This window comes from Coturnix japonica, chromosome 1, assembly GCF_054131305.1.
Source record: "Coturnix japonica strain WE chromosome 1, WE-NBRP24, whole genome shotgun sequence".
NCBI lineage: Eukaryota > Metazoa > Chordata > Aves > Galliformes > Phasianidae > Coturnix > Coturnix japonica.
Genome location: NC_140663.1, coordinates 143819091 through 143837358, shown reverse-complemented (window position 1 = coordinate 143837358; position 18268 = coordinate 143819091). Strand labels below are relative to the sequence as shown.

General features: G+C 36.1%; 1 long non-coding RNA gene across 1 annotated transcript in view; it reads left to right on the top strand.

Moving 5' to 3' along the window:
• LOC116653512 (uncharacterized) overlaps positions 1–14015 on the top strand; it is a 33329-nt gene extending 19314 nt beyond the window's left edge. The window contains exons 2-3 of the long non-coding RNA XR_014948493.1: positions 4978–5141; positions 13364–14015. This is a non-coding gene — a long non-coding RNA (uncharacterized LOC116653512). The remainder of the gene's footprint in view (positions 1–4977; positions 5142–13363) is intronic.
• Positions 14016–18268: the final 4253 nt, after the last annotated feature.

Genomic DNA, 18268 nt, shown 5'->3' with positions numbered 1-18268 from the left:
ATTACATTCTTCAATTAATTTTTGTTTTATAATCCTACGTATCCCACTGAATTTAATGAAAAAAGATCTACAGGATTTGAATGGGGAAGGAAAGGAACTGAAATCAATTCTGCAATTTCTATTCTTTTGATATCTTCCAGTTGTCCTTGAAATTTTCAGAGTTTTTTTTACACTCATTTTGTTATTTATTGTTGTATCAAAATAGTACCCTAGATTGTTTTTGACATTTTTTTCATAAATGTATATTTGTATATTCTCTCTATATGCATATATAAATACACACATACATGTATAGAGGCGCACATCTTTTGTGTGTATAGAAACCAAAGTTTCCAATGGGACTGCATGTAAGGAAGTGCTGGAATTAACTTTATGTTCAACTACTTTTACTTCCCAATCTGGAGAGATTACGCTAACATTTTACTAGAAAAGATCAAATTTCCCACAATATTCTTATTGAGATATGAACATACGAAATCCATGTACATGGTTAATTTAATATGAATTCTTTAAAAGCTTTTGAATTGTATCACTATCAATCTATGATATGAGATCTATAGACAGCAAACTCACCTGAAACATGCTGTAGTTAATATGTGCTTGTTAGTATTAAGCAACAAGCATTCTACATCCATAAAACATAAATGTATAAGCATTCAGTCTGAAAAAGTTCATCAAGAGTTGTTTGTAAAACTGAATGAATTGATTACAAGGCTGTTTCCACGCAGTGTTTTCCCGTTTGTCTCCTTAAACCATTTCACAATGGAAGAATTCATGTGCGCTCTGTTGCAGATTTATTCTTCTCTAGATGCATGCATGAAACTCCCCATTAACGTTAGTAGGAATGAGATTTACGTATGTGCACTGAGAGGAGAACAGACCCCATGGTATTTTATTCGCCTATACAGGATTATAGTCTCTGAGGATAGATCTGATTTTTCTGTTGTTAGCAAAAAAGCAGCTTGACAAGTAGCTTTTTGATTGATAATACACTGGGAGTCGTAATTTATATAATCTTGCGCCTTATACTGAACGTAAAGGTCACTTTAAAAGGTGTGAGCTGTGTGCTGGGGCAGAGCATAAAATAGCGGGTCAATTTTCAGTAGTTACCGTACAATACTGAAACAGACAAAAACTACTACCAGTGCTGAAAAAATTGGAAATATCATAGCAAGAACTGTAATTAACAGCAAGTTTCCAGAACTTGACATTCTGAGCAAGTGTCATTGCCTAGGTTATTACAGAGGGAATAAGAGTGGCCTTTCACTGTCAAACTGATATATACCACTGGAGCACTGCTGAGGAAAAAGTACCATTTGTGATGTCTTTTCAGGATTTAAGCATCTGCTGAATTCCATCTCTTTCTACCATCTCCTGAAAATAGATACACATCTCAAAAGATCTCTATCTTGGGCACCGAGTGTATGCAATATTTTAGCATTTTTCTGCATTGTAAGATATTCACTCTAGTATGTAAGAACTCCAATACACAGCATCAGCACGGTGTTCTTAAGACTTAAATATTCTAGGAGTAAGATTAGGTACATGAAATGCATTCCTGTGATAAATCACTGCATACAGTCAGTTTTCAAAGGAATCTCATTCATATAATAGGGAAAAATAAAAAAATAATCTTTCAGACTATAAAGACAAAAGATATTTGGTTTTAATCTTACTTTTTCTCATATTTATTTTTTTTTCTAATGGATCTGTAAATATATAAAGAGGTTGCAAATATCTGTGGAAAGTGTTATTTGTTACTGTATGCAATCCAAATTATGAACCTTCTTTTTGTAATTTTCATCTCCTGTTGCTACTCTACAAGAAGTAGGGCCCAGGGAAGGAAGATAATCAGCCTTCAAGTTTTTCAGTTAAGCTTTTCCAGCATGTGTACTAATAGGTTCAGGTGCTATGTTTCCAGCTATATTTTCTACTCAGTTTGCTTTATTATTAATTTTATAATAGATAGGGTTAATTTAATCTCTACTTTCATCTTTGGAAATAATCCCCAAAAGCCAATAAGATTTTTTTAGTTGCCTCTGGGGACTCAGCTTTCTCCAATCTCAGTCTTGAATGCATTGGATGACTTTGTTTTCGGCATTCATGATGAAGACTTGTATATCAGTTTTGGATTTCCAGTCCATGTTGGCAACAGTTGAATTCCTTTACTGATTTGAATATTTTTCTTGCGGTTCGTATAAAAATCAAGCTTAGAATTTGGAAGCAATATCTATAACATGGAGCGTTCATTGCTTGCTGTCATGAGAGGAGAAAGAATTTCTCCTTTCAGTGTGGAGAAATGGTTACAAGAAATGACTTTTGACATTAATGGAACAGGAAAAAATTCACTTTCCATGAAAATAACTGCTTTTAGACCTTGCTTTGTCTTCATAGATCACTATGGTTTGCAAACAATCTACAATAAATTAAGTAGACACCTCAGTGAAAGGGATGAAAGTCTTGGCAACACTAATTAGTTGTGGCAATTATTTTAGAGTTTTATTCTCTGTTTGCCAGAATTTTCTCTGCCCTTACCATGTTATCTGTAGGTTGTTGTTAGGACAAAAATGAAAAACAAAACAAAACAAAACAAAACAAAAAACCACTGAAAACTAGAAAGAATTTTGTAGTAATAATTATGAGTGCTTCTTTAACTAATAACATATTTTCCTATGATAGGCTATTTCAGTCTTGTTTCATTAATTTAATGTCAGTGTCTTTAAAAGTAATTGTAACTGACTCATTATGTTGGAATAATGTTGACCCATAAATAAAGAGGGGGTAACAGTCTGGCAGTATCTTTTGCTAGGTGTACACAATTAAAATCTGACTTGAGATTATTTTGCTTACCTTGCCCAAAGATATTTATTTTATTTCATGAAGTGCATTCAATTAAGCTAGAATATTTTTATCGGCATCTCTACTGACTAGCAAAAGCTTTTATAAGCCATAAGAGATGTTTACGACAAATTGCCATTACTTCTTATATTACTCTCCAATATTGTCATACAAGTTTACATTTTACTCAAATACGACAAAGAAATGTAAAAAGTTCTCTCATTAAAAATCTTAATAGGTTATTTTTCCATATGAGGTATTAGAGATCATTATTTTATTTAACTCACTAAATATTCATCAGTCATTCAGTGAAATAGCTAAATAGACTAATATTAATACGTATTTGTCATTTGGGATGTATATTATCATCTAATAGTTGTGTGGGGTTTTCTGCCTGCTACTGCATGTTCAATTGATTCAGGAAAGACCAGAGGGATTTTTCATGGAAGTGCAAATGTAACACCATATTTTATAGCTGAGGATAGTTTATGAGAGAAAGCTTTCTGTGCCTTAGTGATGGAGCATGAGAGCCAATTTTTAACACTAGCACTGCCAACTCTCAAGCTGATGATCCAGACCTTTGTTTATGACATGTGAAGTTATTATTCATTATGTTAATGCAAAATAATGAACAAGATCAACAAAACTACTTAGAGAATTGAATAATGACAGTGTGTTTTCTAGAAAATAAAAAAAATGTTTTAATCATTAGCCCAGGTCAAAGTGATACAAATATATCACAGGTCCAACAGCTAGGGGAATAAAATAACAGCTTACGAACGTCATAGAATAAGATTCAACAGTTGCTTAACATCTTAAACATAAGGATTTCTACCACTGGGTTAAGTTTACTTTGTATTTCATAATTGTATTGCTCTGTTTTAACTATAGGTCTAAATGCCTCAATTGAAAAATATTCAAAAGTTTATTTTTATTTTTAAATTGTTTTTGAAAACACATCAGAGATCATATTAATTAAACACAGTAACAGAGATCTGCTTACTGGTAAGCAGGAATTTATTTCCAGCCTATGGAAGCTAATGAAATGTGGGGGGGCGAGATAGATAGGGCATTTAATGTAAGATACTGATATAAAATGAAGTTCACAAACTACAGAAGAATCACAGAGCCACTGAAATTGGAAGAGATATCTTGAGAACACCGTTTTCAAGCCAACACAGTTACAGTAGTTTGTCCAGGACTATGAACTGGATTTTGAGTAACAGACATAGAGCCTCTACAATTTCTTTGAGAAATCCATTCCAGTGTCTGATCACTGTAACAGCAAAGAAATACATATATGCATGCATACACACATACACACACATATATATACACATATATATTTAATTCTGATCTTCAGGGTGATTTTATGTTCTTACTTATGTTAATTTGTTCCCACGGCATCTAGGCCTTCCACAGATCATTACAGAGAAAAGCATGTCTGCCTCTTCCTGTTTCTATTCCATCAGTCATTTTTAAGCATAAATAAAATTGCCTCGATTTTCTCTTCTCTGGGTCTAACAGTCTTAGCTCATTCAGTCTTTCGTCAAATGACAGATTCACCAGTCCCTTAATACCTTTGTGATCATTTGCTATGTTTACTCCACTATGTCCACATCTCTCTTCTCCATTGTCTATGAACTCTGCCCTATCATTCGAGCCATAAATAAAGGGGTTGAACAGTGTTACCTCCAACATTAAACCCTAGAACTTGTGTCTAGTAACTGGCTTCCAGCTAAACTTGTGCCACTGATTCCAAATCTCAGGCCTCATATTTCAGCCAGTTTTCAGTCTACCTCACTGTCCTCTTTCTCAGTTCATTTATAAGGAAGTTGCTGGACAGACAGCCCTCACAAAACACCTTACTTAAGTCAAGGTAAGGTTTATCTTTCCTCATCCGCCATGCTAATCATCTCATTGTGCAAGACAACTAGGGTGCTTATGTACAGTATCACTGTTAGAAATTCAGGCTGACTTCTGATCACATTCTTGTCTCTTATATGATTGGAACTGATTTCCATTATTAGTTGCTCCATCCCCTTTACAAGGATGGGGTGAACAACCTCAGGTTTCCTCTATCTTCTGTACTTTCCTTGAAGATATGAGTAACATTTACTTCTTTCTTTCTGTCCTCAGAAACCACATCACCATGCCCTTTCGGAGATAATCAGGAAGGGCTTCAAAATGACATCACCCAACTCCCTCAACATTCATGGGCACATCTCATCATCCCATCACAATGTGCCCATGTACATTCAAGTTGTTTAAGCGCTTCCTAAACAGGTCCTTCTCCACAAAGGGTAAGTTTTCCTTACTATGAAGTCTAGACTTTTGCTTTGGCTTCAGGGGCCTGTAATCCATGGATACAGGCAACAAAAAGGCAATTGGATAGTGCCCTCATTAATGTGCTTTAACTTTAGTTCAGCACTGGGATGGACAGACAGTTAGACTATGTTATCTGAAGCAGATAAAGGACAAGACTGAGTGAGTTGGGGCTCTTCACCCCAGAAAAGAGAAGGCTCTGGGGGAGCCTTATAGTGACTTACCAGTTCCTGAAAGGGAGCCTACTGGAGAGGGACTTTTTGTAAGGGCAGGTAGAGACAGGAAGAGGAGAAATGGAAAGGGTAGGTTTAGACTAGATATTAGGAAGAAATTCTTTACTGCTAGGGTAGTGAGACACTGGAACAGGTTGCCCTGAAGGCTGTGGATGCTTCCATCCTGGAGACATTCAAGGGCAGGCTGAATGGAGCTTTGAGCAACATGTCTAGAGTCAGGTGTCCCTGCCTATAGCAGGGAGCTTGGGACTAGGTGATATTAAAGGTCCCATCCAATGCAAACCATTTTATGATTCTATGATAATTCTATGGTCATTGAGGGTACTTGAAGAACTGAACCATTCTACTTCCTTCTTAGATTGTTCTAAACAGTAAAGAGAAAGGCAAATAAAATCACAGAATCAGAGAATCAGGTTGGAAAAGACTTCAAAGATCATCAAGTCCAAGCATGACCCAACCATACTACTCTAATTAACAACCCTCCACTAAATAATGTCCCTCAACATCACATGAAAATGGTTTCTAAACACATCCAGGGATGGTGACTCAACCACCTCCCAGGGGAGCCTATTCCATTGCTTAGCAACCCTTTCTGTAAATAAGTGCTTCCTGATATTCAACCTAAACCTTCCCTGGTGCAACTTGAGACCATTTCCCCTTGTCCTGTCACCTGCAACCAGTGAGAAGAGACTAACCCTGCTCTCACTGTAAGCACCTTTCAGGTATTGGAAGAGAGCAATAAGGTCTCCCCTCAGCCTTCTTTTCCCCAAACTAAACAGCCCCAGTTCCTTCAGTCTCTCCTCATAGGGCAAATTCTTCAAGCCCTTCACAAGCTTTGTTGCCCTTCTTTGGACCTGCTCCAGCACCTCAATGTCCTTTCTGTACTGAGGTGCCTCGAGGGAAGGCCTCACCAGTGCTGAGTACAGGTCAGGATTACTTCCCTAGTCCTGCTCACCACACCATTCTTGATACAAGACAGGATACTTATTGGCCTTCTTGTCACCTGGGCATACTGCTAGCTCATATTCATCCAACAGTCCATCAGTACACCAAAAATGTTAAAAACTATGGCATTTTTCATGTTCTTTACGACAAATTCCCCTTCTTCCTTCAATAGTGGGCCTGTTTTTCCTGGACTTCCTTCTATTGATACACTTGTAGAATTTCTTGTCCTTCACATCCCCCTCATGATTTTCCCTCCATGTGCACTCTGACTTTCCTAACTCCATCTTTATAGAAATAAACAGAATACATGTGCTATAGTTTTGCTAAAGATATCAACTCTGGCATATCAAATTTGAATTTCAGATAACTTGTTGTTTATGAATTCTGCATATTTATGCATATATACAGGTAAAACATGAAGTTCAAAGCTTAAGTAAATATGTGTAAAGTCTTAGTACTTAGCTTTCTGCAATACAGTACAGAGGATAACTGACTGAATACTCCAGCATATATATTTCATCTTTAAGCTGAGAGGGAGAAAAAAAAAAAAAAAAAAAATCCAAGCAGAAACTCAGTCTTCAGATGACTAGAATATTGTTTTTTAACTTTTTATTTCTCTCTGGAAGTATGTTGTATGGTTCTTCACTTCTAGTGACCAGTTCTGAACTGTTAGACTGAAACAGAACTATCAGGAAACAGTTCGTTAATGGTTCATGGGCTGGTTCAGCCTAGTGGCAAAATCCACACCTTCAAAAAAAGGAAACAGGGGACCCCAAAATAATTAAAATCAGCATCAACTAAAACAGGAGAATCAAGCTAGTTTACTGTATATGGTATTGGAAGGCAAAATAACACACTAAAATAACTAGAACTGAAGCTAGTTAATCAAATATAATGAAAGACTGTCTGAAAAGCTGAAGGCCTTACACTAATACTGAAGTGATGTGTGCAGTCGGGACAGGCAGCACAGTGAGGAGAGGCAAAGGAGAAGAGAGAGCAATCAGATGACCTTGCCAGGAGTTATATCTCCTCTCTGACTGCAAAGCTCCCTGGAGAATGTAGCTTTCCTCTTCCAGACAGGTACCCAGAACTGGAGCATTAAAACTTTAACTCTCAGTGCACTACATGATGTTATAATGTGGTATACCAGTAACCAAAAATCATAAAACCATGACATTGCTGATACAGTCTTTATGAGTTTTAGTTATGCAGAACTTGCATAGCTGAAAAAGTGTAACATCAGTCTCATTAGTTTCCTAAATTTTAAGAGATCAGAATAGTCCAAGATCAGCTGTCTCTATCAATTAAATCCCAACAGCAATGTGTTGGTTTTGTTTTTTTTTTACAGTTTCCACCAATGTAGATCCTGACAGAAAATTTTTCTACCTAAAAAGTTTTCCTCAAACTCATGTCCTCACCTCCAGATACATCCTAGTGTGAACTGATGTTACTGCAATTTGAAATATTTATTTTTCAGTATTTTACTTTGCACAGATTTACATTTAAAGCAAGAGTATTGCATAAAGTACTGGTTTTTCTCTTTCTATCTTGATAGTTATGGTTAATTATAATCAGAAAATAACTTAGATTTGACAGATTTTTCTTTATGTTATACTCTTTTTTTTTTCAGACTGAAGTAAGATATATGAACAGAATTAATACACTACATATGTTAGACTGCACAGCACATCACCGTGCTATTCTGAAAAAAATATTTATCTCCAAGTCAGAAATTAATTTAGCTTGCAAAGCAAATACTTCTCTCTGAGGTCCAACTACATACACTAACTTCCTTTTAAATTAACTTTTTATTTGTCAGAACAATTGAAAGTAAATGAAAATAAGAAGTACATTATATCAGAATGAAACAGTTCACATCAGTATCTTGAAGATTAAATTATTTGCAAGGAAATGTCATGTGGATCTTCATTTGACTGGTCATGGTCATAATAGCATGGAGATCCCCAAGGAAACCAAAAGCCCTTTTGACTTCACTATATCTTCAAGCAAACACGAAACCAAATGCAAAATGCAGTGACATCAACGGTCTATAAAACTATGACCTTCAGCTTGATGGATTTAGAGTAATAAAAGGCCTCAACAGCAGCTGATATATAAACATAAAAAGAAGTTGTAAGGAAAACCCACTTTGGTGTATAATGTGTAAGAAATTTAATATTATGTTTACAGATTCTACAGTCTTTGTTGTGTTAGGTTCATCTGAGCACATTTCTAAATCCAGGATACAGGATATTGAGGGCATGATGGTGAATAAGAAATTTGAATTATTTGGATATAAAATTGGGAAGAAGAATGGTGTTTAAAAAGCAGCAGCTAAAGGCAATTTGGGGTGGGGTAGAAGGAAAAGATGTATTTCCATGAAAATTCTTACATATCAAAAGTAAGATTTTGCAGTCAGACTTTCCTGATAGTACCTTGTGGGGCTTTTAACTGTTGGTTTAAAAATATATTTCTAGATTACAGACATTGATCTTTTCTGTGAAATAAAGATAATAAATTAATTTCACTGAAACAGCGAGACAGTGATGGTACAGTGCTTACAGAAAGATCATCTGTCAGGTGTCCATCCCTGCAACACTCTAGTGAATGGTTTATGCTCCCCAAAATATAAAAATTGACAAGAGGGGGCAGCAACATGTTGACTCGTGGAAACTCTGCTCCCTCCAATGAGAGTCCATGGAAATCAAAATACAAGTCATAGTTCACTTTAAAGATCTTCGTTTAATTGGGGCTGAACTTGTCAAGATAATCTGAAGTTAACAGTATTACAGGAAAATGAAAAAAAATAAAAGCCACTGCCACTGCCTAAGAGGGCCTATCTGATTTTCCACGAATTCTTCAGATGCAGTATAAATAAAAAGTTTGCATATAAAAAGTTTTTTAAAACATTCATTTCCATTACACCTCACAAAGTCCTATACATTTTTACTTACTACTTTTAAGTCACTGTAATACGTCATTTACTACCTAAACTTTTGAAAAATGGCGGGATTAATGTTTATTGCATATAGTTTAGTTTAAATGTATGAATAAACAACATAGTAGCATCTCTGAGTGCATAGAAATCATCAGTTCTGAGTGCATTTTAAATAGATACATCTGCAAATCATGTTTAGATGTATCTGTGTTTGATTTACACATAAAAAATGCAATTCCTTGTCCACTGACAAATTTTGACTATGTGACTGCTGTTCACCTTTGAGTCCTTCACATATGAAAGATTTCTAAATTTAGAGATGTTTGCATGCAGGGAATAAATTCCTTCAGTTCTGCTATCACACTATGTTTTTTCAAACCTTTCATCTATCTATATAAGTTCTTACGTTATCACCACCTTCACAGTATCTAAAGGGTCTAATGACTCCTTGTTCTGCCAGGTTTGCACTTAGAGCTTTTTATTGCCACTCTTTAGAAAGGTGTTTGAACCGTGGCAGGTAGGACAATCCAAAGACAGATCTCGTTTCAAAGTATTCTGAAGGGAATAGCTAGTAAAGAAGAGTAATGATTGATGCAATAGAAGACATAAGAGGATTTTCCTTTCTCTTTTTAGTTTTTTTTACCAGCTACAGAAAAGTCTAGACTCTCTACTTCAAACTTGAAGTGTTAAAGGGGACTCTTAGATCTGATCTCAAAGCCTCTAATCTATGCAAAAAGTGGGCATTGATGTAAAAATAGTGCATGTATGAACAACTCAGAAGTGTAGTTGGAGTGCTATGTATATTTGTGGATCTCAGTGCTTTGAAAATGTTTGTTGCTGCCTGTGTGACTGGCAGAAGGTGAGAACAGTCAAAGATCCATTCTATGAGAATTTAGATATTTTTTTCCCTACATTGCATGCTATTTATTTCCTTCTATATTAGAAAATTTAAATTAGAGATGTGGGTGAAAAATAAATCACTTCCTTGCCAAGTGTTTCTAACTTTCTGCAGTACAACAAGTTACATAATTTTTATTTAAAATTGTTTTAACTAGTCATTACTAAGAGCATGGCAAGAATGCTGTCCACTGTTCTGGTCACAATTAGTTCTGTTTAAGTACATTCCCCTCTTGAAGTTAAGTAGATAACTGCCTGACTTTTATTTTCACATGCGTACCTGATTAAGCATTTCTGTGACCAGAAAGTCAGACCTTTAGCTGCATAGGTATGGATTTGACATTTCGATAGAATAAACGTTTAGTCTTCACCTTCCATTACTTTAAAGCACAGGTTATTAGAAAAATAACTTGTCACTATTCCCCTCAAGAACTGAAATCAAAGGGAATATTCTTGGCCAGCATTTCTAAGATACAATCATCATTACACTAAAAGGTATTTTTTCACATGCCTTCGTAATTAGATGGGTCAATGGAGACATAGTACAAAGAGTAACAAGGTGGTAAGAATTTTTTTTTTTTCCCCAAAGATATCAAAATACTTATTTTCCAGAAAATAAACAAACAAATAAATAAAATTATCGAATCTTGAATGTATGATTGTCCAGCAAGCTGATACCAGGATTCTGAAAAACAAACACGCTACATCCCATCATATGATAAATGTTCAGGTAATTGAATCATTTCATTCTAAGTTTCTTCTTTACATTAATGGATGTATTATAATTCACTTCTTCCCAAAGAAGCAGAAATCTTCAAAGAATTAATGTCATCTTACATAGATATGTAAAGAATTGAATAAGTACAATACTAATCCATACATGAAAAAATGCAAGTTCACTTAAGTTTTAAATTTTTTTTTAAAAAGTAAAAGTAAAAGCAAAATGAAAAAAAAAAAAAAAAAAAGGGTAAAATAAAATTAATAAATAAATTGTATAATTCCACACAATTGTAAGTTCTTCTACACTGCATGTCAGTCTCAGGATTAGTTCCCTGCACATATCATTTCACTGTGCTTATATTCAGAATGAGCCAGGAAAACCTGTAGCTATCAGCTCACAGTGTAACACAGTAGCTAGAAACACATTAAAAAACAAAATTCAAACTATGATCTTAAAATAGAAAAGAGAATATTCAGTATTTTGCTCTATATTGTAGCCTAAATATAATCAGTCTGTTTCATTGGTTTCTTTTTATTATTTGCCTATTTGAAAAGCCATAATAAATAGGATCTAAAAAACGGATAGAGATCAGAGACTGTAGCAAAACATATGGTTTTCAACAACAACAACAACAAAAAAAAAAGAGATAAAGAGATTAGGTATTAGGAAGAAAATCTATGCACTGGAACAGGTTTCCCGGTGAAGCTGTGGATATCTCATCCCTGGAAATGTTTAGTAATTGGGCTTTGACCAAACTGGCCTAATGGAAATTGTCCTTGCCCATGGCAGGGTTATTGGAACTAGGTTCTTAAAAAGTCTCTCCATTACAAAAGATTCTATGGCTATGAATCTATGTATAGTTAGCTAACTATATAACTATAGATCTAAATATACACTATTACAACAAATAAATATACATACAGTAGGATGATTAGGATATCGATGATTTCCATATTACCACATCCTCATCTCCAAACTGGAGGTATGTGGATTTGATGGGAGGACCACTTGATGGATAAGAAATTGCTTGAAAGGACGCAGACAGAGGGTGGCTCCATGTCCCCGTGGAGGCCGGTGATAAGCGGTGTCCCTCTGGGATCTGTCTTGGGACCAGTGCTGTTTAACATCTTTATCAGTGACATCAATGATGCAATCAAGTTTGCTGATGACACTAAGCTGAGTGGTGCAGTTGACACGGAGGAAGGAAGGGATGCCATTCAGAGGGACCTTGACAGACTTGAAAGGTGGGCCTGGGTGAACCTAATGAGGTTCAACATGGCAAAGTGCAAGGTTTTGCACTTGGGCCAGAAGAACCCCAGGCACCAGTACAGACTGGGAGGAGTAGTCCTTGAGAGCAGCTCAGCAGAAAAGGACCTGGGGGTCCTGATGGATGAGAAACCTAACATGAGCCAGCAGAGTGCTCTTGCAACACAGTGTGCCCCGGTGGCGCAGTGGTTAAAGACGCCGCCTTGCAACACTGGGGCCCGGAGTTCGAATCCCCCCTGTGGCGCAAGTGGTAGAAGTGTCGCTCTGCTACACAGAGGCTCGAATCCTGGGGGCTGGACTCGATGATCTCTAAGGTCCCTTCCAACCCGCACGAAACTATGAAACTATGAAACTTGGAAGGCAAATGGTATCCTGGGCTCCATCAGGAGAGAGCTGGCCAGCAGGGATAGGGAGGTGATTATCCTTCTCTACTCTGCTCTTGTGAGGCCCCATGTGGAGTACTGTGTTTACGTATGGAGCCCTCAGTACAAGAAAGACAGAGTGCTGTTGGAAAAAGTTCCCGAGGAGGGCCACAAAGATGATCAGGGGTCTGGAGCACCTTCCCTATGAAGACAGGCTGAGGGAGCTGGGCTTGTTCAGGCTGGAGAAAAGAAGGTTGCGGGGTGACCTCATTGCAGCCTTTCAATACCTGAAGGGAACTTACTCCCAGGAGGGGGGAGTAAACTCTTTGAAAGGGCTGATAAATAGCAGGACAAGGGGAAATGGTTCTAAGTTGAAAGTGGGAAGATTTAGGTTGGATGTCAGGGGGAAGTTATTTACTAGGAGAGTGGTGAGGTCCTGGAACAGGCTGCCCAAGGAGGTTGTGGATGCCCCGTCCTTGGAGGTGTTCAAGACCAGGTTGGACAGGGCCCTGGGCAGCCTGATCTAGTAAATGTGGAAGCTGGGTGGCACCTGCCAGGCAGGGGGGTTAGAGCTTCATGATCCTTGAGGTCCCTTCCAACCTGGATCATTCTGTGATTCTGTGATGTAATGATCCACTTTTACTACAGTTCAAGGATTTATATAGAGTTACCTATAATAAATGGTTTGTTCATAATCCTCTGTCATGAGGAAATCATATAGACAGTACCTTCTAAACAAATGTATCTTTCTATGTATAATAACCAGAAAATCTTGTCTGTGATTTTAATCATGATCTAGATTATAATATTTCTCTGGTTTTTCACTTTTGGATTCTAGACTACCTCAAACAGCGTCAAATTCATGAAACAGCGTCATTCATTCAAACTCTTTACACACCAAGGTCAGTGATGAAGGGGGAGGACGTGCTCAAAGCACTGGAGCAGAAATTCCTGTGCAGCCTATAGAGAAACCCTCTGCAGCCCTTGTTGTACTACATCAGAGAATTCATCCATACTACTGACCATGGAGGACCCCAACTTAACAGCAGGTGGATATGACCTCAAGCCACAGACTATGGAGAGTACACACAGGAGCAGACAGATGTTGAGGTCCCATGGAGAACCTGTGGTGGAGCAGTCTGTACCTGAAGGATTGAACCCTGTGGTGCAGACCTGTGTTGTAGGCGTTCTTGAAGAACTGCTACCAGTGGAGAAGACCCATTCTGGAGCAGTTAATGAATGACTTCTTCTGTGAGAGGACCTACACTCTGGAGTACAGGAAGAGTGTGAGGAAGCAGCAACAACAGAGATGGAATGTCACAAATTGAGTGCAACTCCCAGCCCCTGTACCTTTGTGCCACTCAGAGGAAGGAAGTCAAAGCATCAGGAGAGAAGCTGAATCCGGGAAGAGAGGGAGTTTTGCTTTTATTTCTTACTGTCCTAACCTGTAATTAATTGAAATTTAATTAAATTAACCTTTTCCAAGTCAAGTCTTCTTTTCCTGTCATGGTATGTGTTAAGCAATCTCTCTACTTATTTTGACCCATGAGTATTTTTGTTATATTTTCTTGCTCTGTTCTATTGAGAAGGGGAATTTAGAGTGTGTCATGATGGACACAGAGCAGCCAGTTAATCCACCATGCAAATGTACTTTGGTGTAACTGTCCTTTGCTTCTAGTTATACAATAGACATAAGTCATTAAGTTTGAAACTGATGGTTTTAAAAACTACAAAAATGACATCCTATACATAAAAAGGAAGCTGCAACTACAAGGAAGTCAAAGACATATTAATGAGTGGACCAATCCTGCTAGAATAAATAATTGGAAAGCAAGTTGGTAAATCATGAAAGAAACTGTTAGTGCTCAGTTCAGTCTAAAGTCTACGTAATCAGTCCTCAAGAGTCATTGTAGATTAATGGCAGTATTGCATAAATACAGAAAAACACCTAAAAAATCTGGGATGTGGTTGGTTACTTGCTGCAAAACCAGTGTTCATTTTGCAGTTCTAGAGGAAGCATTTCTCCTGTAATTCAGTGGTTTAACAGTAGGTCAGGAGTTCATGTGAGTGTTATGACAAAGTCACAGTTCATAAAAACAGTTGTATTTCCTGATGCTAAAAGATTCTTGAGATCTACACTGTTCTTTCTTAAACTGTTAAATAATTGGAAACACATTTGTTGGGTCATCCTATGCACCAAGAGCAAACAGAGTTTCATGGGTTGATTATTTTCTGTAGATAATTCATCTTCATTGAGTTCTTGCTTTCTACATGAATATTCATTGTGTTCAGTTGTTAAACTGAAATTTTAATCTAAAAAAAAATTCTCTCTCCCACTCACTGAAAGACAAGCTACTCAGTGTCTGTAATAATCAGGTTTTTTCTACAAACTCAGTCACATTCATAATACAGACGTATTTATTATGGAATCATTTTAGATGGCTTCATTCAGTGGCTACTGCTTGCTGGCACCAAAAATTTGCATATTCTTCTTCTTTTCCCTTTTTTCCCCGTCTTCTCTTCCCATCTCAACCATTCGCTCACAGTTATTATAGTGGTCTGTTACACTAGAGTGATGTGAAAAGGAATACTCATAAAGAGACTCATCAGTCAAACTGAAAATCTGATGAGTCAGATCCATCACTGTACAATTAGTAAATCATATATCTGTTGATCTGAATAATATAGGTTTGTTGAAGTTTATGGTACTACTCCAATTTAAAGTAGTGCTATACTAATTTATACTATTTTAATTCACAGAAGATTTGATAGAGACTAATTTCCAGTGATCGCTGAACTGGCTGATATATTGCAGCTATTTCCTTTGTAAGCATAAGGTCATTTGAGCTCAGATTCTATTACTGTCTTATATGTGTTGGGAAATACTGACTTTTTAACAGCAAATAATCACTTCATGAAATTTAAAATTGGCATTTGTTTTTGGCTAGTTATGCTCCTATTGCCTAGGGCTAGATCTTGTTCTCATTTCAGTCAAATGGAAACTAGTCAGTTCCATTTTTCAAATTGGCCTGCATTAATACAGAGCTGCAATGTTTGGGCTGGAGATGAACAAAAGAACTATTACTGGAAAGGAATATGGTCTTCTCTTTTTGTTTAGAAAAATCCTAATTAAAATATTTTCCCTGAAAGTATTTTTCAAAATCTAAATTTCGTGACAATTTAATTTGTCTTATCATCCATAAAACTACTGTACAATATTTTTTTCAGACAATCTTTGCTTTGCTGCTATGCCTGAAAAAGTTCATAAGATTTTTTATTTTTTTTCAAGAATGCTGGTTATTATATTCCAAATACTGCATGGGCAAGAGGTCCCTCAATTATTCTACCTTTCCTTCTCCTAAGGCAAGTCTTTTTGAAATCAGAAAAGCACATAAAGGAATTTTAATTAAGTAGTAGTCTGGGGGTATATGAGGCAAGGATTTTAGAGACATTTTCAATGCAGTTCAGGTGTTTGTGATGTAAACATATATGAGCTACTTGTCTAAGTTTAATTAAGTGGCAGTGTTCACAAACAGGCACAACTAATGTGCAATTCCTCTGTCCTACATTTAATAGCTGCATTAGGACAAGATGAATGATATAAAGTGCTTGTTCCTCTCCATTGACTATATGGTGAATCTAAATGACAAGCAGAAATGTAGACATTTATGCTGCATAAATCTATGTTTTCCAAAGAATAATCCTACTTTTGATGTTGATATGCTGCTTTGTAGGCTGTAGAAAGGGTATTGATCCACTTGTCATTTGGCAAGCCATTTCATCTTTCTGTTTAGAAGATGACATAACTATAGGGACTTCAGAGAGGAACTGGCTTGCCAGTGGTACTAACACTATGATTACCAGCACAAAAGATATAAGCTGCCAAATGTTGTTTTCTCGCATTTTATTCTGCAACCTAGATCACATCTCTTCTCTTGGGTACATCCCTTAAGACAGGAAGAATTAAACCTCCAAAATGGATTTATTAATCCCAAGCTAGATCATCCAAATGATAAAAATTATTGTGGTTCATCTATGCATGTGGAAGCTGTTATACATTTTTTCATTTATGAAAGCAGTAATCATACACTATGCAAATGGCCCTGCTTTAAACTGAAAAAATCAAAGATAGATTTGCTGTTAGTTTACTACAGATTATAACAGATATAAACATGTTAGCAATGTTTGGAGAAATATAAAATATTTTTTACATAACATAAACAAATCTTCTTATTTCAACTAATGAATTTCAGTTATTTCTCGAAAAATAAACAAACAAAAAAGCCAAGGAATTAGCTTAGGCCATATGTCATTAGCCTGCTACCAGAATGTTTATGCAACCAATTTTCAAGGGTGGAAGAAAAATATGCCATTCACTTGGAAAAGTGCATTTATTTCCAACTGTGAGGACTTATATTTTATTATAGAACATATGCAATAGGAATTAGAACTCTGACACTTGAAAAAATCTGCATATCACTTTCAAATGGTTTCTAACAGTATTGAGTGTTACTTTAGGTAGCATCATGTCTTAATTTAAAAAGATGTTTTTGAGTGAATATAAAAGTGAACAATCCTAAAACATCTTTTATGATCACACTGCATTCTATGACCATTCATTAGAAGTCCATACTCCATAAGAATTCTGCAACTTATTTGCCTACTTGTATTTCCCAGGTGTAACTGCCACAAGAGTTTACTTAGTTTAGACATAAGTGAGTGCCAAAATTGACTACATGTCAAGGAAGACTCTGCATATACAAGGAAAAAACAAATATTCATTCAATTATTTTGCACAATTTATTGTAGAAAAAAAATAATCACCTTGACTCTAAGAGAAAGAGATTCTTATTGTTCTCAGTTATTCTGTTAACAATATGTGGAAGTGTTCTTGATAAAAATGAAAAGCTGTCTACCATTGTCAGTTATGAAAACAGCACAAACTGCCATTGTTACATGAAAATATAACACAGATTATCTAAGCATTTAGAAGTTTTCAAGAACTCTCCACTTACAGATAAATATTACTGGTTGTGACATACTTAAAGAAGTAATTTGAAGTTCAGTTTTGGCTGATTGTTTTTTTTCCTCTTTGCCTCGGTTGTCATGTGCCTCAGTTTCCTGAATTTTCTGCAAAAGATATGGAGAGACAGACAGAGAAATAGATAACTGAACTATACTACATTACTTCAAGAAACTAATTGGGTTCAAACTTGGGATAAAATCAAGATGCATTTTATTTAAACTATTAATCCATTCTTAGCTGAAAAGTAGTTTGGTAAAACATCTCATCTGAAATATGCATAACCTTTGAAGTAGTGACGGTGAGGTATATATTCTGTAGTTCCAGAAAAAAAAGTCTCACATACTGCTTGGGCTGATGTTCAATAACTTTATTACTATAAGAAATTACAAATGTTTCTGAATGTAGTTATGACATAGAGATGAAACAAAATTTAACAGAAATACAGATAGTAGAACATTTCATCTGATATTTCACAATAGTTCTCATGTTGGAGGAAACTGTGAAGCTTGATTGAACAAAAGATAAAGTTAATACTACCTAATAAGTACAGACCATTATAGATCAGTGAAACTGCAAAATAGAATTATATGACAAGGGGCAAGCTACATTATCTAAATTAACATTTTTTCCAGCATGAACAAGAAGGGCCAATGTAGGAAAATGAGAGCTAAATAGTGTGGCCTGCATTTAGTCAACCTGAAGTAATTATTAATTTAT